The 25298-nt window shown below is 38.9% G+C and overlaps 1 pseudogene; it reads right to left on the bottom strand.

Annotated features, from left to right (window-relative positions):
- Positions 1-16036: 16036 nt before the first annotated feature.
- Positions 16037-16708, bottom strand: LOC114636308 (annotated as a pseudogene).
- Positions 16709-25298: the final 8590 nt, after the last annotated feature.

The following is a 25298-nucleotide window of genomic DNA, read 5'->3' as shown; positions in this document are numbered from 1 at the left end:
ACATATATCCTGGCCTGAACTCCTGCTCTGGTCGGCACATCAGGGTCTAGCAAGAAAGTGAGTTGGGATGGAGGGGCAAGAGACACAAAGAATGCAGACAAGACAGAGGGTCTTCTGGGTATATGTATGCTTTACCATATGCTTTGCCCTCATGGACAAGCAGGGGAACACAGCTGAAGGTGCTTTGCCATGTGCCTTGTAACCATGGATACCACATGCACCTTGCAGCATGGATACCACATGCACCTTGCAGCTGGGGGACTAAACAGCAAAACAAGATATGTGAGAAAAACAAGATGTTTATCAGAGTGTGCTCAGCTGTTGTGGGCTGTTGAAAACAAGTCTCTTGTCAGAGTATATGGCCTGAGATGGCTACAAAGATGATAGCTGCTTTCTGCTCAGAGTTGGCTCCCAACAGGTCCCTCTTTTTAATTTTTTTTTTTTCAAAAGGGAAGGCTGGGAAAACTTATGGAAACCATGCCTACCTTAGGTTGGAACAAAGAACCCCAGTCTCCCTTTCTCATTCTGGATACTCAACAGCCATTGGTTGAGCTCCTGTCTTAGGATGGGCCTCCCAGATAGGGGCAAGGGTCTTAAGGTGTTCTCTTACCCGTCATTGACTTTCCAGCTTAGCGCATAAGTTAGGAGTTAATCTTCATCAGTCTTGATGACAGAGGTTTTAGAATCTCCTACTTCCAGCCTGTATTAACAGACCTGTATGGGTTTCATTTGAATAGTGTCTATCTGTTGTCATACAAAAGCCATCAGTCTGTTGAACAGCATGAACCTGACAGACAAGAGACTTAACAATGCCTGAATGGTTGGTATAAAAGCAACATTTTTTTTAAGGGCAGTACACAACTTCCCCTGTTTGAGAAGTTAAAGGTCTAAGCCTTGTACCCACAAATTTTGAATTAATAGAAGAAATTATGCCAATGAAACCCTTGAATTTGCATCAGCTTATCAACAATTATACAGATTTCTACCAATAGAATATGACTGTGTAATCATTTAGCTCTTTCTCCCTGTTCCAATAAAACTATTACTTTTCCCTAGAAAGACAACCCAATATTAACCACCTTAGTCCCCAAGTCCAGGGAATTGGGGCACTGACTCTTCATTAACTTCTTCAAGCTGAATATGAGTGTTGAGATATTAGAAGAGGGATAAAGGGAAGTTTAAATTGATAAGCCTCTGATGTCTGTTTTCACTATATCCAGCTGGAACTCCAGGATATCAGTGGACATGCAGGTGACAAGAAGAGTCATTCACCAAGGCTGTGTATTCTGTAATATACAAATCTCAAAACACACTTCAGTATCAAGATAATCATTTTGTTTGATTCTCTGGAATCTAATCTTCTGGAGGCCTACCTCTGTCATGTCTGATCCATATAATTCTGGAAGATATAACTACTACCTTAATGACCTCTTCGGAAAACACATAAAAAAAACCTTTTTCCCAAATCTGCTTATCCTTGAACCAGTAACCAGAAAAGCCTTTACAATGGCCTTTTATCCAGGTGAAAAATATAACTACACAACTCAGAATCACACCCATTTTGAAAGTTAAATCAATCTAATACCACTGATTAACACTATCTTTCTGTTCAGCTCTCTGCCTAGAGCAACCTTCTATTTATCTACTTATCTGTTTGGCTCTCGTGACTTAGAGCAGCCTGCAATTTACTTCTCATGTCTTTAAAGCCTTTTTTATCTGTTCCTGCAGACTTATTTCTTGCTCCATTTTCATTACTATGACCTACTGGTCTCGACATGGCAGGTTCCTGCAGCGATCACCTTTGTTTCACCTCTGAATTTTCTGCAGACATTTCTTCCAGTAACATCCCTCACTGAATCTCTCATTCTTGCTGCCTAGCATTGAGCACCAAGCTCAAGCCAGCTCCATCCGTCAACAGGTTCTCCAGTGCAGGAGTGAGGATGCACGTTTCCAATTCCCACGGTGTCCTTTACCGTATCCCGCTTACTAGAGCTCCAACATTGAGGCGCCACTATGTACCAGCCAGTTCTGCCCCACGTTTGGGGGCCATTCTGTACCAGCCTGGTCTGTTCTAGTTAGTCAACAGGGTCTAGTAAGAGAGAGAGTGGGGAAGGAGGGGCAAGAAACACAAAGAATGGAGACAAGACAGAGGGTCTGATCAAGTCTTTTTTATTGAAAGGAAATCCTGGGTATATATACTCTTTACCACATGACTTGCCATAGTGGACAAGCAGGAAAACACAGCTGAAGGTGCTTTGCCATGTGCCTGGTAGCCATGGATACAACGTGTGCCTTGTAGCGTGGACATCACATGCACCTTGCAGCTAGGGGCACTAAACAGCAAAACAAGACATGTGAGAAAAACAAGATGTTTATCAGAGTGTGCTCAGATATTTTGGGCTGTTGAAAACAAGTTTCTTGTCAGAGTATATGGCTCTAGATGGCTGCAAAGATGATAGCCGCTTTCTGCTAGGAGTTGACTCCCAACACACACACACACAGATATATAGAACTGCTGGGGGTATCACCAACCCTCACCTCAAGCTGTACTACAGAACTATAGTGCTAAAAACTGCTTAGTATTGGTACAGAGATAGGTAGATAAATGGGATAGAACTAAAGACTCAAAAGTAAACCCACAAACCTATCAACACTTGACGTTTGAGAAAGAACCCAAAGCCATACAATTAAAAAAGAAAGCATTTTTCAACAAATGGTGCTCGTTCAACTGGCAGTATGCTTGTAGAAGAATTCAAATTGATCCATTTTTGTTTCTTTGTACAGAGCTCAAGTTCAAGTGAATCAAGGACCTCCACATAAAACCAGATATGCTGAATCTAGTAGAAGAGAAAGTAGGAAAGAGCCTTAAATACATCTGCACAGGGGAAATTTTCCTGAGCAGGATACCACTAGCTCTGGCTCTCAGATCACAATTGATAAATGAGACATCATAAAACTGAAAAGCTTCTGTAAGGCAAAGGAGAGTGTCAATAAGACAAAAAAAAAAAAACCCACAGATTGGGAAAAGGTCATTACCAACCCTACATATGTTAGAGGGCTAATATCAAAAATATTCAAACAACTCAAGAAGTTAGACTCTAAATAACCCAATTTTTTTAAAAAAAATGGGGTACTGAGTTAAACAAACAATTCTCAACTGAGGAATTTCAAATGTCCAAGAAGCACCTAATGAAATGTTCAAAGTTCTTAGTCATCAAGGAAATGCAAATCAAAATGACACTGAGATTCTATCTTACATCAATGGCTAAGAGCAAATTCTCAGGTGACAGCAGATGCTGGCAAGGATGGGGAAAAAGAGCAACACTCCTCCATTGCTGGTTAGATTGCAAGCTGTTATAATCACTTTGGAAATTAACGTGGTCATTCCTTAGAAAATTGGAAATATTTCTACCTGAAGATGCAGCTATACCACTCTTGAGTATATACTCAAAAGATGCTTCAGCATATAACAAGGACACATGCTCCACTATGTTCATAGCAGTTTTATTTATAATAGCCAAAAGCTGAAACAACGCAGACGTCCCTCAAGGGAAGAATGGTTATAGAATATGTAGTACATTTACACACTGGAATACTACATAGCGATTAAAAATGAAGACTTCACAAATGTTGTAGTCAAATGGATAGAACTACAAAATATCATCCTGCATAAGGTAACCCAGGTCCAAAAAGACATACATGGTATATTCTCACTGATTAGTGAACACTAGCTCAGAATATCCATGATGGAACTCACAGACCATATGAAGATTAACAACAACAGCAACAAAAAAGGTCAAAGTGTGGATGCTTCAATCCCACAAAAAGCAGGAACAAAGTAATCATTGGAGGTAGAAGGAGGGATATGCATGGGAGAGGAGAAAGGGAGGGAGAAAGGGGAGTCAGGATCAGGTCTGAGAAGAGACAGGAAAGAAGTCCAAAGGGCCTGGAGAATGAATAGAAATATGTAGCATTGGGGGTAGGGAAACCACTAGAAAGTTCTAGGTACCAGGGATGCGACAGGCTCCCAGGTCCCAGTGGAAATGACAGTAGCCAAAATATCCTATATTTTGAGATATAGAGAGTATATAGAACCTAAGCAGATCTAGCATGTCTAGTAGATAAGCATGACCCCCAGTTCAGGGATAGGACCATCCAGCCAACTCAAAAATTTTAACCCAGAATTCTTACTGTCTAAAAGAAATACAGGGACAAAAAAATGGAGCAGAGCCTGAAGGAAACGCCATCAAGATCCCACCTTGGCATCCATCCCTTCCACAGATACCAAGCCTCAACACTATTGTTGATGCCAAGAAGTGCTTGCAGACAGGAGCCTAGAATGGCTCTCCTTTGACAGGCTATGCCAGCATCCAACGAAGACAAATGCACATGACAGCCAACCATTGGACTGAGGTTGTTGACTCCAATGGAAGAGTTAGGGGAAGGACTGAAGGAGCTGAAGGGGATTGCAACCACATAAGAACAAAAATATCTACTAACCAGACCCCTCAAAGCTCTCAAGGACTAAACCACCAACCAAAGAGTAAGTATGGGTTGGTCCATGGCTTCTGCTACATATACAGCAGAGGATTGTCTTATCTAGCATCAGTGGGAGGTAAGGTGCTTGGTTCTATGGAGGCTTGTTGCCCCAGCATAGGTGGGTGCTAGGTGGCTGAGTTGGGAGAGCACTCTTAGAGAAAAATTGGTGGGAGAATAGAATGAAGAGTTTGCAGTGGAGTGACTGGGAAGGGAGACACCATTTGAAACATAAATAAATAAAATAATGAATTAAAAAACTTCATGTGAGTCTCCCCAAAACTAGAGACAAACTGTAGAATCCATTGCCTAAGAGGGCTGAATTGTCTGGTCTCAGTGGGAGAGGATTCAACTAATCGTACAGATACCTGAAGTGCTAGGATAAGAGAATATGTAGGAGAACCCCACCCTCTCAAAGGAGAACAGAGACTGGAAAAGGGACTCTGTGTGTGGAGGACTGGCATGGAGGGCAGCATTTGGGATATAAATCAATCAGTTTATCAATCACTAATAGGATAATCTGCTTCTTCTACACTTATATTTGGATGGCAGTTCCTTCTTGTCAAACAGCTACATAAGACTGATCCATCCATTATCAGTATTCACCCTCATCCTATTCTTTCAGCATCACCCATTCCCCACAAATCTCATCTCTCTACTCATACTTCTACATTGTCTTTACCCAAATGATTAAAAAACGTCCACTGTCAATTGACTCCCCTAATTTCATTAACATTCTAGATGTTCTCAGGTATCAAGCACTCTAAACAAACTCTAAACTTCATGACCACAAGACACAAGCCATTTCCTCTTTGACACACACACCCATCCTTGTAGTGGGTTGGCTTAATGCTGCTTGCATTCCAGTGCTAAGTGTTGGCCTCCAAGATTCGAAGTTTGCAGGTAGCCTTGGGACCTCTCTTCCCCCCCGCCCCCAAGTTAATTCTAATTGGTGCAAAATATTCCAACAGCCAATAGTAGGAGACAATTGACAGAGGCAACATTTAGGTTTCCCAGGCTAGAGATCATGAGGACAGAGTAAAAAGAGAGTGACTCTGGGATGAAGAAGCTAGAAGAGTCACATGGCCACTGGGCCAAGAGAACATGTTCTAGAGCATGCTAGAGAGCCTTGAGAACATGCTCCAGAGCCTTGAGACCAAGAAAACATGCTCCAGAACATGCTCTAGAGCCTTGTTGTAGGTAAGAGCAGCCAAAATAAAACATAGTAATAATGGGGTTAATGATAGGGGGTAGATTCTAACAGCATTAAGGGTAGGCAGTTCCCAAGCTACTGTGATGCTTAAGGCATATTGAAAATATAAAGACTTTGTGTTCTTTCATCTGGGAACAAAGATGGGAAGGTACTCCATACAGGAAAATTTTAATTGATATTTAAAACACACCCTCACGACCAAACAATCACATAGGTCAATGCCATTCAAACTCCTCCTCAATTTTACTGATATCTGCTTAATGTTTCCCACTTCTTTCTTTGCTCCTCTCTTCAAAGCCTTTGGTTATTCACAGTACCTCTCTGCCAGTATACTAGTTTCCAATGACCTATCTCCATTACTGATTGCTTGTACCTTGATCATCCATGGCCCTTCTCTCCACATTTTCACATCAACCCTCAAAACCTGTTACAGGACATCCATTTCACTGTTGATCAAGAACCTCCACAATCATCCATGTTCCCAAAATATTTTAACTTCAGAACCTATCTGTGGGGAAATTTATTCTGCCACCTTATAAAAGAAATAATAATGTTGTAGGAAGTTCAGAACCCTAATAAATCTCATAATTAAAAATACCAGGAGTTTGAACCAGCTTCCAACCAGTTTTCTATTCTGGAGCATGTGCTAGGAAGACCATGACAATAAATCATGTAATGAAACTTCAGAAATCCTTCCCCATGCAAATGGAGCATCCCTAATATCTCAGACTAAGCCAATGAGAAGATCTACTCTTAGATTCCACACTACCACAAAAATGTTTATAAAGTCTCTGTCTAGGGAGCATAAAGTGCACTAGCTATTTCAACAAAAATCTTCAAAAGGTGCCAGGTTTATTGGGCTGTAACTCTCCTTGAAAAAGTTTCCTCTCTTGAAACCCTTGTCACTGGCCCTCGGTTCTGCCCAACAAGTCAGGTGCTTGACTGCAGCCGCACCCCAATCAGTGGCTCCAGCTCAGGCTCCCAGCTGTCTGAAGCAGCTTGCCACCAACCCCAGGACAGCAACAGGCAAGGAAGTGGTCCAGCAACCTGCCCTACTCCCACCATGCCAGAGCCCTTAGATCTTTTCTTCCAGATGGCAGGGCTAAGGATTTCCCCACTGGCTGTGCCTTGGTCCACAGAATGGCACCTACTTGAGGTGACCCCCCTAAAAGACTATTATGATACAACAAAAGCCTCTTAGATTATATGTTCCCCACCACAATCAGACCCTGCTTTCAGAAAACAGTCATTCATGAATTAACTTTATAACACCAATCTAATTTTTTCTGGCTCCTCTCAAGAGCCATCAAACAGACTTCATATAAGTACGCCTACCAACCAACAGTCTAAGATTTCCTGTCTGTTGTCTATTTGTATAGATGGAATCTCTCCGCACTTCCCTGGTAATGGGGATACTCTTCCTAAACAACACAACAATAAATCTAAAAGTTTCAAATGTGCATTCAAGATGGAATTTATTTTTCTAAACTGCTTAACTTTGCTTCTGTTCCTAGTCAATCTGTTACAATAGATTTCAAATAGACCACAGACTACTACAGCAGTTCCTGTGCTGTCCCAGATGTTTCCTCAGATTCTACACCCTGGTCCAGCCTCACAGATTACAGTTTCCTAGCCTTAGATGGAATCTTAGAACCTGGGTATATTTGCAGGGAGTGGTTAGCTGGTTGCGTGGTCACGTGGGCATGGATCTCTATTGGGCGGTGTTGGTTCCCACGCATCTGTCATGGCTCAGTCCACTGGAACCATGGCTCAGAGTGGCAGAAGCGCACATGGGATTGTGATTGAGTCCCTTCCATGCGGCACTGGATGTGCGCTGGGCTGTGAGAAGCTACTAGAAGGCCCTCGGGTGGGAAAAGAACGCAGTATGAAGTTTTGTGGGAGGCCAGGGGCTCTTAAGTTGGGGATCCGCAGGCCAGGAGGTGGCCAAGGACCGACTGACCTAAAGCCCTTGGACTTGAAGACACCCTGAGAGGCCTAGGAAGGACTGAAACTGTAGACCTGTGGTCACTCGACCAGCCAGCAGCTGAAAGAAACGAGGGAGAGAGAGAGGGAAGCCCCCATCGTGCCCCGATGAAAAGGGACTCTGGTTACTTACTCATTTGGCTGAAAGGCAGCTGCTCGGCTAGCTTGCTTGAAGAGGTAGGCCTCCGAGACAGAACTCAGAGAGGTCCTCAGTGAAGTGTGGTGGCTGCGGCTACAGCTGATCATTAAAGGCTGTCTCTATGGTCCCCCACTGCGGTCCCCAGAAGACGCAAGGAAGTGTGTGGTTGTAAATGGCTTTATTTTCATAGTGGATGGTAGTTGAATATGGATGCACTCCCCTTAGATCAGGACTGATCTGACATAAATAGGGAGGGAGGAGGGAACAGGGCCTGGGAGTCTAGGAGTCTGGGAAAAGAATACATAGTTGACTATGCCCTTTAGCCTTTAGATATCTCATTAATATGAAAATCTCCCTAGAGCCTGAGGCCTGTAGCCATGCCCTCTACTGGTGCTAGGTGACACAAACATCTTCAGGAGGGGCTGCATTGCCCTATGTGACTGAAAAGCGTGGGTCAATGGAGATCTTAAACCACATGTCAAGATTCTGGATTCTGGGGGTCTAGCCAAACACCTGCTGCCGTCCCTGATTTGTTCCATCAGGGTCCAGTGTTCGAGACCTGTGCTCAACCAAGAACCAAACTGTCCCTTAGTGGTCCCACACATCTTCTGACATGGCCTGCTATTCAAGCCCTTGACCAACAAACCAGCTTCACTGGGTCCCCCAACAATGTTGACCCAATCTCAGCAGGAAGCAGACAAAACTTATAATGGCCACTTACCCAACACCCAGTGACCGAATAATAAAATGAAAAGGTGAGAATGAAAAGACACCAGCCTACTAGAGCATGTGGCCCTAACAGGGCCTCTTCATTATTCTCTCAACTCTTGCTACCTGTGGCAGTTGGGAGAGCTGGCTCCAGGGTTGTGAGCATAGGAAAACAGCCCCTACTCCTCAACGGCTGCACCACTCTGGAAAGCAGGCCCTACATCTCCCCTGGACAGCACAGTGGAGACTTCTGAGAAGAAAGACGCAGATTAGTCAGCCTCAAGATGAGAGGAGGAGAGTTGGCCCAGCTCCTTGCCAGTGGTAGCAGTCTGGAAAGTAGACCCTGTACCTCAACTGCCATTGCAGTAGGGCTGACTGTGTTGACATTCATGCAGGTGAGCCTGGACTGAAGGCATAAATGCAGGAGAGCTCATCCTGCTCCTTGCAGGGTGTCACATAGCCTGAGCCAGCTGGAGCAGTACTGGAGAACTCACCCTGGTGGTGTTGGTACAGGAGAGCTGGCAGAATGACAATCACACTACCATGAAAGTCTAGATTCAGAGCTTTGAGTTGAACAGCTCCAACATCTACATCATCTATGAACTGATAGCGCTCAGGATAAAGTTAGTTCTGCAGATCCAAAGCTGTAGGATCTTCATGACAGAAGGCAACACAGGCTAATAAGGAGAAGACCATATGAGGATTCAATATTGATGGTATCACAGAAACCAAAGATCTTGTACTAGACCAGTTAATCATTTCAAATGTAAAGACGCAAGTACAGAATTTTAGACAAAAGTGTATATACTTCGGGAAACACTGTGAAACACTTCAGCTCCTTAGATGAGATTATTTTATGCCTTGTATTGCTTTTTTTTAAATTTTCTTTTAGGGAAGTTGTAAGTGTATAGGGCAGATACAGAGGGACAGGAAGATGAGTGAGATTGGGGTTCATGATGTAAAAATCAGAAATAATCATTAAAAAATTAAAAATAAAGGGTCTGGCAGAATTCTGCAGAGTATCAATAAGTCATGAACATCACATTTAGAAATAATTTTTGTATTATGAATTGGTGATGTTTTACAAGAAAAAAAAGTAAAAATTATAATGCTGTTTTTACTCCCTTCTCAGAAACAAATTACATTTCAAAATGAAGTAATATACTTCATAACATCTGCTCATGAGTGCATTAGACTTGCTTCCCTGTCCCTTATGAAACACTCTATTTTGAAAGCTCACACAGGAAGGTGTTGTCAGAGACTAGATGAGATACTTGAAAACAAAATGACTGCACCTATTATTTTCCATTTGTTCACACATTTGTGATCTACTTTAAAAACTGAGATTGTAAAAATAAACTAGCTATTTTATGCAAATTTTTATATTTTTTCTGTTTTTGTTTTTGTTTTCTCAAGACAGGGTTTCTCTGTGTAGCCCTGGCTGTCCTGGAACTCACTCTGTGTTACAGGCTGGCCTGGAACTCAGAAATCTGCCTGCCTCTGTCTCCCAAGTACTGGATTAAAGGCGTGTGGCACCACTTCCTGGCTATTTTTTTCTAATAAAAATAAAATCCATTTTTTGATAAAAAAGGTGAAAATTCTTATACTGTTTATAATGTTAGACAGTCAAAAATTAGGAGTATCACTTATTAGATCTGGTATAATGACATATACATCAAACTGTGCCATTAAAAGTCACTTTATGTCAGGTTCAAAATGGCCAACAGAGCTTGTTGTTTCCCGGTACAGAAGTTACAACTGTCCTCTAAATTACAGAAGCTCCTCTGTAGCTCAGCCAACAGATTGTTCCCAGCATGAGCCCCGTGTTTCTCTACTAGTTTCCTGGGAAACAGCTGACTTGTTAAATTAATTACTTTATTTATTTACATTCTAAATGTTGCCCCTCCTGGTTTCCCCTCCCAAAGTTGTTCATCCTATACTGCCACCACTTTGACTCTGAGAGGGTGTTGCCCTCTACCTCCTTCTGTGGGCGTCCCTTGTGTCTGGGGCATCAAGTCTCTACAGGATTAAGCACATCCTCTCTGACTGAGGTCAAACAAGGCAGTCTTCTGCTACATATAAGCAACCGATAAGCCCATGTATGCTCTTTGGTTGGTGACTTAGTCTCTGGGAGCTCCCAGGGGTACAGGTTAGTTGACGTTATTAGTTGTCCTATGGAATTATCAATCCCTTCAGTTACTTCAATCTTTCTTCTAACTCTTCTGTAGGGGTCCCTGAACACAGTCCAGTGGTTGGATTTATGTTTCTGCATGTGGTTCAGTCAGCTGTTGGTAGAGCTTCTCATAGAACAGCCATGATAGACTTCTGTCTGCAATCAAAACATAGTATCAGTAATAGTGTCAGGATTTGGTGCTGCCCATAGGATGAATCCCAAGTTGGGCTGATCACTGGATGGCCTTTGCTTCACTCTCTGCTCCACTTTTTCCTAGCATTTCTTTTAGACAGAAACAATTCTGGGTCAAAAATTTTGAAGGTGGGAGCCCTGTCTATCTGCTGGAGGTTGTCTCTTTAGGTCCCATCTCCTTAATGTTGAGTATTTTGCCTAAGGTCATCCCTGTTGATTCCTGGGAGCCTCTCGCATCTCAGGGTGCTGTGACTTACTAGAGGTTTCCTTTGCCTCCCACTCCCAAAAGCTGTATATTTTTATTCATATTCCTGGCCATCTGGGCTTCTGTCCTGTCTTACTCCATACATGACCCTGTGCTCCTGTTTCCCCTGACCTCCCCTCTTCCTCCATCTTCCTTTAACACCACATGATTATTTTGTTCACCCCTGTAAGTGGGATTGAAGCATCCTAACTTGAGCCTTTTTTCTTGTTCAACTTCTTAGGGACTATGGGATGTATCATGGGCGTTCTATACTTTTTGGCTAATATCCACTTACCAGTGAGTACATACCATGCATGTCCTTTTGGGTCTGGGTTATCTCACACAACATGATATTTTCTAGTTCCATCCATTTGACTGCAAAATTCATGATATCTTTAGTTTTAATAGATGAATAGTACTGCGTTATGTGAATTAATCACATTTTCTATATGCATTCTTCAATTCAGGGGCATCTTGGTTGCTTCAGGTCTTATTATAAATAAGGCTTCTAGGAACATAACATTTGCTCTCACTTGAGTTTTTCATCTTAGCCACTATGATTGGTACAATGTCATTTTGAATTGCATCCTGATGGCTAAGGATGTTGAACATTTCTTTAAATACTTCTAGTCATTTGAAATTACTCTTGATAATTCTCTGTTTAGCTCTTTACCCCATTTTTAATTGTGTTATTTGGTTTTTTGATGGGTAATTTCTTGAGTTCTTTATATATTTTGGATATTAGCAATCTATCAGGTATAGGATTAGTGAAGTTCTTTTTCTAGTCTATAGATTGTTCATTTTGGCATATTGACAGTGTCCTTTAACTTAAAGAAGCTTTTAAGTGAGAGAAACAAAGAATGACAAAAGCTAAGAGCTGGTTCTTTGAGAAAATAAATATAGTTATCATCTGGATTTCATTTGAATCCTTTGCAAGCCACTCTCTTCAATCTCTGATCTTAACTTAGGCATGCTTCTCTTTCTCTAGGTTAGTGTGCATGCTACTATCCACCTGTTTTTTTCAATGAACTAACTCTTTGAATAGTGTTATTTATTGCTATTTGAATCTCCATTTCATTAAAATTCTTCTCTAATGTTAATTAACTCTTGTCATTGGCTGCCTTTGATATTTCTTTAGAACTTGGGGGGTCATCATTAAGTCTGTATTACAGATTGCTCTGAATTTTTCATTTAATTTATTGTTTTTTAATGTAGACATTCAAAGCCATATATATACCCCTCAGCATCACATAGCTGCATCCCAAAGATTCAGAGATGATGGGTTGTCATTTTTATTTGATTCTAGAAATTTTATTTTTCTTTTTGACATCTCAATAAACCAAAGCTAACTCGAGAGGCCACTGTGCAATCTACAATTAAGTATGTGTTTCATGTGATTTCTCTTTGTACTGGTTTGTATACTTATTTAGATTATGTTTTCCTTATTAAGACTAACATTATAGCTTAAAACTAAGTCTATTTTTAGCACGTTGATGAAATGCTAAGAATGATGTATTGTAGACATTTATACGTGTGAGTTTGGATACATTTTAGATGTATGTTGTATCTATTCTCATGCAGTCTAATTCTAAAGTTTGTCTAGTTTTCAGATTGAATCTAAAGATGAGAGTAATATATTGAAAGTGCTTACTGCAAGGGTATCAGCATATATCTGACACATCCATTCCATGCAGTTTTTATAAAAATAAAATTTGGAGCCCAAAGTTTGGCACCTACACATTTAGAATTGTTATGTACTTTTGATGATTTATTTCATATACTGCTTCTTTATGAAATTTATTCAGTAGTGGTTTAGATCTACTCTGCTAGGTATAGAAAAGAGCTCTGAGAGGTTGGTTTGGGCCCCTACCAAGGCCTTGGTAGATTTTCTTTCACCAGTCAACTTGTGTATATCATTTTGTTTCTTGTAGTAAGTATACAGTTAAAGTATAGATTTTTAACATAGTCCCAGTGTATATTGTTTTGTTTCTTGGAGTATGCAGACAGTTTAAGTATAGTTTTTTAACCTAGTCCAACAACATATGAATCTTTATTTCTGAATTGGAATCACAAAAGATTATTTAAAAATGTGTTAATTTTTATAACTTTGGTGGCAGGTTCTTGGTATATTAAATTGTTGTTTGATTTCTTTTTTCCCTACTATTCAATTATATTGGAATTTTATGACTTGCAGTGTTAAAAATCTTTGTTACCATTAATTTATCTATTCCTCTCATGATATAAACATTTTTCTGTGTTCTCACGATTCATTCTTTTTCTTTTCCTTTTTTTCGCATGTGCCTACTATTTTTACAGTATGTTCTTCAGTGCTGTCCATGGTCATGAGTTGCCTTAGTTTGTGATTTTCTTGTAATGTCTTTATTACACCCTTAATTTAAAATATATTTGTTCTGGAAATAGCTAACCTATTTGGCAATTATCTACTATCAAGATCTGAAATATATTGATCCATGCTTTTCTTATCTTTAAGGTTTGGAACTAGAGTTCAGATGTCAGTCTGATGTGTTTGCCTTTATAGTTGAGTTGGCATTTACCAATTATATTTTTGGACATTGATTCTATGCTTTGTATTATTTGCATTATTCACACAATCTATGACATGGACAATTTCTTCTCTGAAGATGTCTATTTATGGAACTAAGTGCCTTTTTGTGATCCTCAAAAATACTCATGACACAACTCACAGACCATATGAAGCTTAACATGAAAGAAGGCCCAAGTATGGATGCTTCAATCCCACTTCAAAGGGGTACAAAATAAACATGGGAGTCAGAGAGAGAGAGAGGGACCTGGGGAGAAGGGAGTATGGAGAGATAAAAAGAGGGGAAAGATCAGGTATCAGGATGGCAGAAAGAGAAAAGGCTAGAGAGCAAGGAGAATGAATAGAAATATGCAGCAGTGTGGGGTGTGAAAGAGGGTAACCACTACAAAGTCCCAGATACCAGAAATGTGGGAGTCTCCTAGTACCCAATGGGGATGACCTTAGCTGAAATTCCCAAGAGCAGGGAGATAGAACCTGAGGAGATCACCACTAGTAGATAGACATGATTCCCCAGTAGAGGGATACTTTGAAATTCTAACCCCCAACATTTCAATTGTTTTTCCTTCGCTCACTTTTTCTGCTATATGACATTGTTTTATCAATCTTACTTATATTGGCTTGTATATCATCACTAGGTTCTATAAACTGCAGCATTGACATTTTATTTAAATTTGACTTTTTCAATTTTTATTTGTATCGTTTTTGATAATTTGTCATATTGAGGAGCATGTTTTTGCAATCTTCCCCCAACACTTTACCAGTAACTTTGAGTTGAATTCTTAAAGAAATTATGGCCCTTTGGAGGCACCATTTTTTACTTGATTTTTCATGATCTTTTATTTCTCTGTTATGATTCTTATCTGTTGATTTAAGTGCCTTTTTGTTTAATTGAGGCTTTTCTAAATGCAGTGAACTACTCTCAAAGGTTCACTGCACATAAAACCACTAGAAAACCATGCAGCTTTATTATGTAACCTGTAGTACACTTGTTTCCTACCCTACTTGCAAATTAGGTGTTTCATCAAATTCTTGATCAGAATATGGACATTACGGGTTAGCATATTATTTACACAGGAGGAAACAATGTTCCTCTATAAAACATTAAATACTTTAATTGACATTAGATATAAGCACTGAAAGTCAGCACCTTCTGACACAAAATTATATGCACCACTAGATTGAAGGGAGGTTTCTTAGTCTCTACACTTGAAAATCAGGTATGGAGACTTTGGAGGGACATTTGGCTCCAGAAACAAAAGCAACAACTATCACATACATGAAGTTCATGTGTGTATTTCTGTATGAGTACAAATGTGTGTGAAGATGTGGGTTTATTGTATGTATATGAGGATATAGGTGAATCCATATGTGTATATTTGTGAGTTGTATGTGTATATGCACAAATATTTGTGTGCATATGTAATATGTATATGTAAGTGGTAGCAAAACTGTGTGTGTGTGTCTCTATGTCTGTGTGTGTGTGTGTGTGTAAGAAAGAGACAGAGCTAGAAATGTAGAAGAGGGTCTAGAAAAAGAGATAGTGGGAAAGAAAAGGTAAAATAGGGAGGATTAGTGCATATGATCAAAATGAAAGATATATTGAAAAAAAAACTTTCTTTCTTGATAATTCTGTCCAATGACTTTACAACAATAAAAGATGTTAAGGGGCAGCAAGAAAAGTCTGATGACAAGGACACTTGCTACCATGCTTGATGTCAAATGTGAGTTTCATCTCAAGGAACCAAATATCAAAGAAGAAAATCATGTCCAAGTTGTCGGCTGACATCAACAAATATGCCATGCCATGTGTGTACTAGAAACATGGGCACACATGTACACAAATGGACACATATATGCACACAATTAATATTAATTAGAAGAGTTTAGAAAAAGGAAGTGAAAAGACAAGTGAAAAAGAGCTCCAGTAAGGAGGGAAGTAAGAAACCCATCTGTAATCTAAAAAATGAGAAAACTTCATAGTTCCTAGAGGTTCAAAATTGGAATACAGATTTCATATATTCATCATAATAAAAATTCTTCATAACTTCAGTCCAAATAGTCTTATGTTTGATAACAGGTCTATAGCAGTATAAATAAATAAATAAATAAATAAATAAATAGTCTCATATTCAAGCAGAAGAGTTTGTGTTAATGTGTTACAAAAAGAATAAACAGTCAATATTGAGTCCTTTTTTGCACTTTCATACAAAGGTTTTCATAAGAAAAGACATAAGAGACAGTAAACACATTTTACTGGCTTATCATTTTTTCAGGAACACCACCTCTCAGGCAGAAGGAGGAAGGGTGCAAGACCAGGGCTGTGTGTGGTAGAGGCAGCTGGTGAGACTGAAGGAGGTTTGTGTAGGTGGCTGAAGCACTGTGAGAGGAGAGTTATAATGCTGTGCACAGTAATAATCTGTCAGGTCTTCAGCCTGCACACTACTGATGGTGAGAGTGAAATCTGTCCCAGATCCACTGCCTGCGAAGCGATCAGGGACCCCAGTGTATTGAGTGGAAGCATAGTAGATCAGCAGTTTAGGAAATTGCCATGACTTCTTCTGGTACCAAGCCAAGTACTTCACCTTGTATGTGCTTGAATAAAGGCTCTCACTGGACATGAATCTGATGGTGACCTTCTCACCTGCTGACACAGCAAGCAAAGTTGGAGACTGGGTCATCACCATGCTGGCATAAGCACCTACAGTAATAAATAGACACCAGACATACATACCTACATATACAAATAGAGAATATAATAGCAGTGAAAATTTGTCATTTAATGTCCTTGAAATATAATATTGTCAGAGTATTATTATATAAAAAAATACTATACTATGACACATATTATAACTTTCTTTAGTACAAAGATGTGGCCATACAAAGATTATAATAATTTTAAATTTCTCACCAGACACCTAGAGCAGCAGGGACAGGAGTACTGGAGTCTAGAACTCCATCTTGCTCCTCCTGCTGCTTGACACTGCTCAGTTTACACTGCAAAGGCCTAGTTTATATAATCTGAACAGCTGAGCTTGCCTGGATAGACTTATGCAAAGCAGTCAACAAATACAAAAGCAAATGCCTGGGCAGTGTGTCCAAGAGTGACTGATGTCAATCAAGAGTCAAAAATACCATCACAGAGAACATGAGCAGGCATTGAAAGATACCAGCTAAAAGATATCTTCAACAGAAATACACTAAATACTCTAGTAGCAACCTCTATATTAAAATCCAAAACATATTTAAATCAATTGATTTCTTCAGAAATATTAGACAGTCCTAGAGAAGTAATAGGATATGTTCAAAACCAGCACAACAACAACAACAACAACAAACAGAGTAAAAAAGGAAGAATGGAGGGGAAAAGATGAAAGACAAATGAGATTAATTTTGTTTAATATTACTAGTTTTCAAAGCCACTCTTATACTGAAGATGAACATTAATGCCTCAGAAATTTGGGCTCCAGTTCCTGGGCTAAACATGGATAGAAATGCAAAAAGCATTCCCAGACTTAGCTCTGTGGAAAATTTAGTGGACATTAATTTAAGACTGATCAGAGAAACTTTATCTCAAAGCAATGAAACCCAGTTGAAACTAGTAACTACCATCCCCATAACTTTAGGAAACTAAAAAAGAGGTCTAAATTTGGAGAAATGAAAGGGTGATAAAAGCAGATTTCTTCATGAGGTCATGGCTGCTGACCAACACCAGCCATGAGGTTTTATTTGAGAAATACAAATGCTAGTGTAATCTAGAAATTAGCAGCATTGAATATTCATTAAGATGGTATTTCCGACATCATGAATAGTTTAAAGGTCTCTGCATAAGTCTGCACAGCCATCCTAACCCAAGTAAAGATTTTACAGGGATCAAGACCAATAGAACACTGCATCTGAGACTGTTGCCAATCAAAAAAATTTTGAGCATGAATGAAAATCAATAGCAGAAACATAAATGCTGAACCTGTCATGACTTCAAATTAGAGAATTCTAAAGGTGTATATAAGAAATAAATTATAAAATGAAGGTAAATAAAAAGTATTATGACAAGGAGTAGAGATTCACATCTGTAAACCCAGAATTTGGAAAACAAAAGCAGAAGAATTATGAGAGTATGGCCAGCCTTGACCATTCTAGGCCAGGCTAATCTATGAATGGAGATGATATTTCAAAACTATATATTATCAATCAACTGGTGACAAGGCAACTAATAACTAATAATGATTCTTAAGTTGTTTAACCTCCCTTTAGCCCACTACTCGCCAATGGTAGTTGAAAAGAAAGGATCCAGGGGTGCTTGGAGGACAGAAAGTGGACCTGTTTAGAAAAGGTTTTTTGTTGTTGTTGTTTTGTTTTTGTTTTTTTTAAGCAACTTCCATCTATGTTGTCTGGAAATTGGCAGCTCAGCTCATAGGTTAGAAAGCAGCAGTATCTCCACAGTCCAGTTCTGTAGAGTCACATTAGCAACAATGGTGTCAAGACTTAACAGAGACAGCCAGACCTCAGCCTTGTTTCAAGTCAGCAGGAGGGACCAAGAAGAACAACAGAAGTTCTAGACTGTGCCTCTCTCAAGGAAGCAAAGATCAGCAAAGATGTGAGACCCACAAGTGTTAAACAGTTAGCTTTACCAGTAAGCTAAGCTCTATCTCTGTCACTCTATGGAGTCCTCTTTATACCTTCCAAATAACATGTGTCTTACATGTGCCTTGCCTCAGCATGTGTCTTTCCTCATCAGGTATCTTGCCTCAACAGTTCTTGTCTCACCACATGTATCTATTCAGCCTGATTCTGAGGAGTGCTGAAAATACAGCTGAAAATACATGATATAAAGTGGACCAATACATGTGTGTCATTAGCAAAGAGTCTGTTATCACTTGTCCTTTCATGTGCTTGTTTTGGCAGAATATTCTCTCTCCTGTGTCTGCTTCAGAGAAATGTTCCTTCACAAGCTTACATTTTCACACCTGTGCCCACTTTAACAAGGCATTCCTTCACCTGTTTGCCCCAGCAAAACACTATCCAACTGACTTTCCAAAGAACCCTTAAGTTGCCACTTCAAGCCTATACAGATTCTCCAAGTGTGAGTGTGAGAATGAGGACAGAGAATAAAGTGGCTGTCATAGCAGAGGTATCTTTGACACCTATTCCTGAATGTACTTAAGATAAAACCATTAGTGACCTATCAGCTTCAGCAACTGTGGGTGGCATAATGGCTTACAAATAGAGATTCTGCAAGTATCTCCTTTTAAATTTTTCTATGTGTATGACTGTTTTGACTTGATGCATGTCTGCTCAATGTGCATTCCTTGTGCCTGCAGAAGTCAGTTGAATGAGTCAGATCCCCTGAAACTGTAGTTATATATCATTGTGAGCTAACACATGTGTGCTTGGAACTAAACCTAGATCCTCTGAAAAACAGCCAGGGCTCATAAACAATGAGACATATCTCTAGCATCACATATGGCTTATGAGTATATACACATGATAAAGAACAAGAAAGATACATGAAAAAAATAATAAAAACCAGTGTTCTACTAAAGACTCAGAAAGAGGAAGACACTGGAAAAAGGAGAATGTGTAAATGCTTCTACAGTTCACTTGTGTCTCGTAACATCTGTTTTTCTTTGAAAATGAGGTGGAAAGAAATTTCTTACACAGTAAAATGACATCATTTTATACAAGTAGTAAGAGAATATCATGGGAACAACTCAGTGTTTGTATTTAATCATGCTATCCTCTCTTCTTAGTTTAGAGTTCAATGGGATATGATGATGGTGCAAAATCCAATATTCCTCTCCATTTACCTGTAGAACTGTATTCCACTTCCAGAAAAAAAACCATGTCAATGTAAACAAATCACTTCCAGGCTCATAGGAAGGTGCACTAATATCTCTTTGTTGCTGTGATAAAATTCACAGATAAAAGCAAGATAAGGGATCTTTCTACCTTACTTGAGAAGATGGACTGTTTGAGAACAGAGTTCACGTATTCAAATATTATAATGTGAAAGACAAAGTGTAAGGAGTATTCTAAGATATTTGTACCATAGATCAGGAGCTTAGAATTTTTTCTCTGGTTTATGCTGATACCAAGATAACATAGTATAAATGTCCTAACTAGCCTGGTAATTGATGAGGACTGTGTCTCCCAGAGATGCATACAGCTTGGAAGACGTCTACAGCTTGAGAGGATAGGGTTTATTCTGCTCACACTTCCAGATAACAGCCCATCACTCATAGAATTGGGGGCAGGAACTCAAACAGGTCAGAATCTCAGGAGCAAGAATTCATGTAGAAGTCATAGAGGAGTACTGCTTATTGGCTGATCCTTCTTACTTGTTAATCCTTATTTCCTTTAGAAGTCAGGATCACCAGCCTAGGTGTTGGCCTCTCCACATTGGAATGACCGAGCTTTCATCACTAATTAATAAAATGTCCTACAGGCATGCCTACAGCCTGATCAAATGAAGTCATTTTCTCAATTGAGGTTTTCTCCTAACATGACTCTACCTTTTGTCAAGTTAACATAAAAACTAGTCAGGAGGTGGGATTATGGTTTATTGATTATACATTTGAAAGAAGTTGCTTTAGGAAATTCAATAATGTATATAATGAATATACATGAGTAAATATGATTTTCTAAAGAAAAATTATGGAAAGGGACCACAAGCTAGAGTTTGAAAGATCTGTAGGAATTCAAGAAACCAAAAGACATATCTCCTTCTAGATCCTCCACACAGGAATGTAGACTCCCTATATCAGCCCATTGAGTCCAGTGTTTCAATTCTGATCTCCAGAACAATAAAATAATGAACTTCTTATGTTAAAGCTACAGTTATTTTGAAGTGAATGCTGAAGAAATAGAAAACGACTACTGAGACAATTGCATCATTTTGCTGTAAGGACCTTTCATATCAATACCGGCACCCATAGATCCTTTGAGGGATACTGTTAGAAGAGATGGCCTTGTTGCTGTAGGTGTGGCTTTGATGGAGTTAGTATATCATTGGGTGTGGGCTTTAAGTTCTCACCTTTCGAATCCAGGCTCAGTTTCTCACTCTCTTCCTCCTGCCTGCAAATCTAATTATAAAATTTTCAGCTTCCTTTCCAGCACCATGACTTCCTACATTCAGCCATGATTTTTTTCACCATGATGATAAAGGACAAACCCTATGAGCTGTAAGCTATATCCAATGAAATGTTTTTGTATAAGAGTTGCTGCCTTCATGGTGATGCTTTCCAGGAATGAATACACTAACTAAGGCAAAGACATACATCCATTAATCTCCATTGAACTCTGCACCTTCTCATCAGTTAACCAGGCATTTGGACTCTTCATTAGATGGAGTAAGTGTGCATTTCCAAAGCTGGGTCCTACAGAGAGCTTGTGAAAAGCAGAGAAGAGGTTTGCATTGAAGGCTGAAGCACTGTGGAAGGAAAGTTTCTGCTTCAAAGAAGCTGACATTATCTTAGGGAACATGACGGTCCTCCTCCTTTCTTGCAGGCCCATTCCATGTGCTGCAGTTTCCTTTTGAACTCTAATACATCTTGTTATATCTTCTATTTGTTACTGTCCTTAAATTCCTTTATTGAGGCTTCATCCAGCAGAGACAGAGAGCTACACTCAAACATCAGGTGGAGCTCATAGAACCTTGTGGAAGAGTGAGGAACAGACTGAAGCAAACCAGTTGGGGGCTGTCAAGAACATCCCAAGAATACCTACAGAGACAACTAACCTGAGCCCATGTTAGCTCAGAGACTGAGCCACCAACTAAAGAGCATGAAAGGGGCTGGAACTAGAATCCCTACACATTTGAACCAGATGTGCAACTTGGTCTTCACAAGGGTCTTCTAACAATTAGAGCAGAGGTTGTCTGGCTCTGTTGTTTGCCATTAGATACCTTCTAGCTGTTCTGCCTGGTTGGGCCTCAGAAGGAGAAAACTGCAACTTGATATTTCTGGTCAAGGTGGTACACAAGGGGGATTCATCTTTTCCCAGGAAGAGGTGGGTAATATAGGGAGGGATTTTTAAAGGTGGGACTAGGAGGAAAGGGAGATTGGACTCCAATCAGGGTGTAAGTGAATAAAAAATAAATTAATGGAAATGAAAAAAAATAAGATTACCAATAGGAAGCCATGTGATGGTCTGCCTGGTTATCCAAGATTTCCACCACACTTCTCTCCTGCCTTTTAATTTTATATTTAACATCAAAAGAACCACAAAAAATCTTTTAAAAAGTTTAAAGATAATTTTTTCAGGACCAATGAAGTACTGGGCTTTAGCAATTCTTGGCACCCAGAACAATTTGACTTGAATGTGAGTAAAAAGCTATTAATAATAGAAATGAATGGTTATATGAAGGTTTATGGTTGGGAATTACAAAATTTTGTGTATGAGGTAAATTATACTGTTATGTGCAATCTATAGGAAACAGAAAATTAAATGAAATACACATTAAGGGATGGGGATGCACGCCTATAATGCCAAAAGAAGCAGGAAGAGCATGACAGAAAGCAGTCAGTCTTGTCCAGTCAGTCCATGGCTCAGTCCTACCTACATCATGTGGAAAGGTCTCAAAAAGATATTCAGTAACCAGAATGTGAGCCAATTGGTGTTTTATTACCAAAGCAAGTCACTTAACTGATCTTGAACTTTAAGTCTGTATTTAAATCCATATGCTTCCCTCCTTTATTTTATCTGTTTTACTAAACAGATAATTATCTACATGTGTTCAGGCAAAACCTACAATATTTCTGAGAAACACTTCAAGTTTGTCTAACAAATTGTTAAGATATTATCATATGAGAGTCCAACTATGTGAATTTAAAAGCTTCCCAATATCAAGGTCAAGAATTTGGCAGATGAGTGTCTCAGAGTCAGTTTCTTTATTATCACCCAAACTTCTGAACTCAATTGTTCCAAAAATTTTATTTACAGTAAAACAAAGACCAATTATTAAAAGATTGATTGCAAAAAGAAAATGTTTTGATATAATCTGATATATATGCAAAAATATTTATGTGTGTACATAGACGCATATATACTTATAAAATGTACCAGTATATGCAAAAAAGAATGACATCCAATTAAACCATAAATAAAGTATTCATCAGAAATTTCATGTGCATAACAAAATATACAATTTTTCCTTTTTTTGTCCTGCCTATGACAGTGTATTGAATCTATGTGGGGGTAGAAGGAGATCATCTTTTTTCTCCTTGCCAAGTTCAGTGGATTTGAATATATTTGTGGACTTTCATTTACTAAGTACAGGAAAATGCCATTTTTAATATTTGTTTTCAATGTTGTTATGATTCATCTGTTAGAAAAAATATCAAATCTCTTAGGCTAGCTCTGCTGTGTGCTTTAATGTAAAAGTCATTGAATATCATTATTTTAGATTATTATTGCTCTGATTAAACATCATGACAAAAAGCAAATGTAGGAGGTAAGGGTTTGTTTAAGTTTACAATCTGCAATTCATACTCCATCATTGAGGAAAGGCAAAGCAAGAATTCAAGACAGAAATCTGAATGTAGTAACTCAAGTAGAAGCCATAGAAGAGTGCAACTTTCTAGCTTCTTCCTCATGGCTTGCTCATCCTATCTTTTGATAACTCACAACCACCTATTCAGGACTAGTGGGACACGGCACTGTCCACAGTAATTTGGGCCCTCACACATTAATCATTAATCATGAGAAAGTCTGAAACACAACTAGACATCATCACATATGCATGAATGCATGTATGCATACATGATATATATGTATGTGTGTTTTTAAATGCTCCTGTCTTCCTTTGTATAAAGTTCTATTAACATCCACATATGTTATCATTTTTGTGAAATATACAACTTAACTTCCTATTTTCTATCTTTGGTAAGTTTCCTTCCTCAAAGAAGCTGAAAAAGCTTCTCAGTCGTGAAAAAGTTAGAACTGTCAGTCTGACAAAAATGGCCAGATGATAGAAAAGAAAATGAAAAGTAACTGATATGGTTGGGAATGCAATAAAAATATGGGAGTAAAGTCATGTCTTCTTCAGAAGCAGCTTAAAAAAGAGATTTGTCCATTAAAATCCCAGAGAGGAGCCCTTTCTACATGCATAGGGCTTGACATTTTATAAAGAACAGAAGGCCTGAAATGTACATGGCCTTGTGAAAGCTCATCTGAACAGGCAAACACGGAACTGAAATTGCCTGATTTAGAAAGTCTGTCATTAAGTGTGAGGTTTATACTAAGTTAAATGAGGAGTTGTGGGACAATGGTCATAATAAATTCAGATTTTCACTGCATACATTTTAGTCAATTTTGTGTTGTGTTGACAAGAAAGAGAAAAATATGGAAGATGTTATCATTTGCGATGCAGATCAATGGTTACATTGTTTTTTCTATTCTTATCTGAAATTATAGAATATTGATTGTAGTGCCTGGTACAGGAAACCTGGCCAAAAGCCCATGGCTGTGGAGGTCATAGGCTTTAAGACAGAACCTACCATTGTGTTTTTTTCTGAATGTTATGTCATCAAACTGTTTTAAATTCTTTACATTTAACCACATCTTATTCCTAGGATTCATTCTAGAAGCCTATTTTGGCAATAGATAGTAGTTAAAGCAGAGACTCACAACTAGTTAAAGTATTGAGAATAAGTGAGTGTGGAATGCTCATTCCTAAATGGGATGCCTCACATCCTATAGGTCAGGGACAGCTCAGGGACATTCATGAAAGAAGAGACAAAATGAACATAAGGACTGTACATTGTGAAGTAATGCTCTGCAACAGTGTCTTTGAGGGATGATTTGGGCATTGCACTCATTAGCAAACTGTCACTATGGTTATTTGCATCAGATTTGATCCAACATCATTTTCTCATGCAAGAGGAGGGGTCCATGTTGTCTTATTCTTCACTAAAGGTCTATGAGTAAATAAATAATGCTGAAAAGGACAGATGTGATTTTCTTGAGAAGTATATCCCATATCCCAGAAAACAATCAACAGTCATGAAATATCCACAATAAAACTCAGAAAACAAAAGGAAGAGCAGCAAATTCACAACAGAAAGTTTTGAGGAAGGATGTATCACCTGGAAATAATAGAGGAAGAATGAAGTTAATGAGGGTAAAATATTGAAAAATCAGTATTTACATGAGTGATAATATCAAATAAAATTAGTAACTGTATGTTTTGAACAATGCCAAGTCCTATATATGTAATAGTCAAACAAACAATTAACATTTGATAAATTATTCTAATGTTATATAGAAAAACTCTGTTTGCTGGCTCAAATATTCCTGACCCTGCAGTCAACACATTGTCCACAGTACAAGTAGTCAAGCTGCAATTTAGATCTTTCTTCAAAAGGATTCAGAAGCTATAAAGAGAGAAGTAGACCCCCAGAGTAGCAGGTTATCAAACTGGATATTACCTAATCACAGAACCCCTTAAAATATACATTTAGATCAAAAGCAAGATAAATCAAAATGACTCATGACATAAGCAGTACTTGATGTTAAAGAAGTCTCCAATACCAGCTGCCAGGATAAAGAAGC

The sequence above is a fragment of the Grammomys surdaster genome, unplaced genomic scaffold, assembly GCF_004785775.1.
Source record: "Grammomys surdaster isolate TR1022 unplaced genomic scaffold, NIH_TR_1.0 123465, whole genome shotgun sequence".
NCBI classification, from domain to species: domain Eukaryota; kingdom Metazoa; phylum Chordata; class Mammalia; order Rodentia; family Muridae; genus Grammomys; species Grammomys surdaster.
The sequence above is the reverse complement of the archived record's forward strand: the minus strand, read 5'-3'. Positions and strand labels throughout refer to the sequence as shown.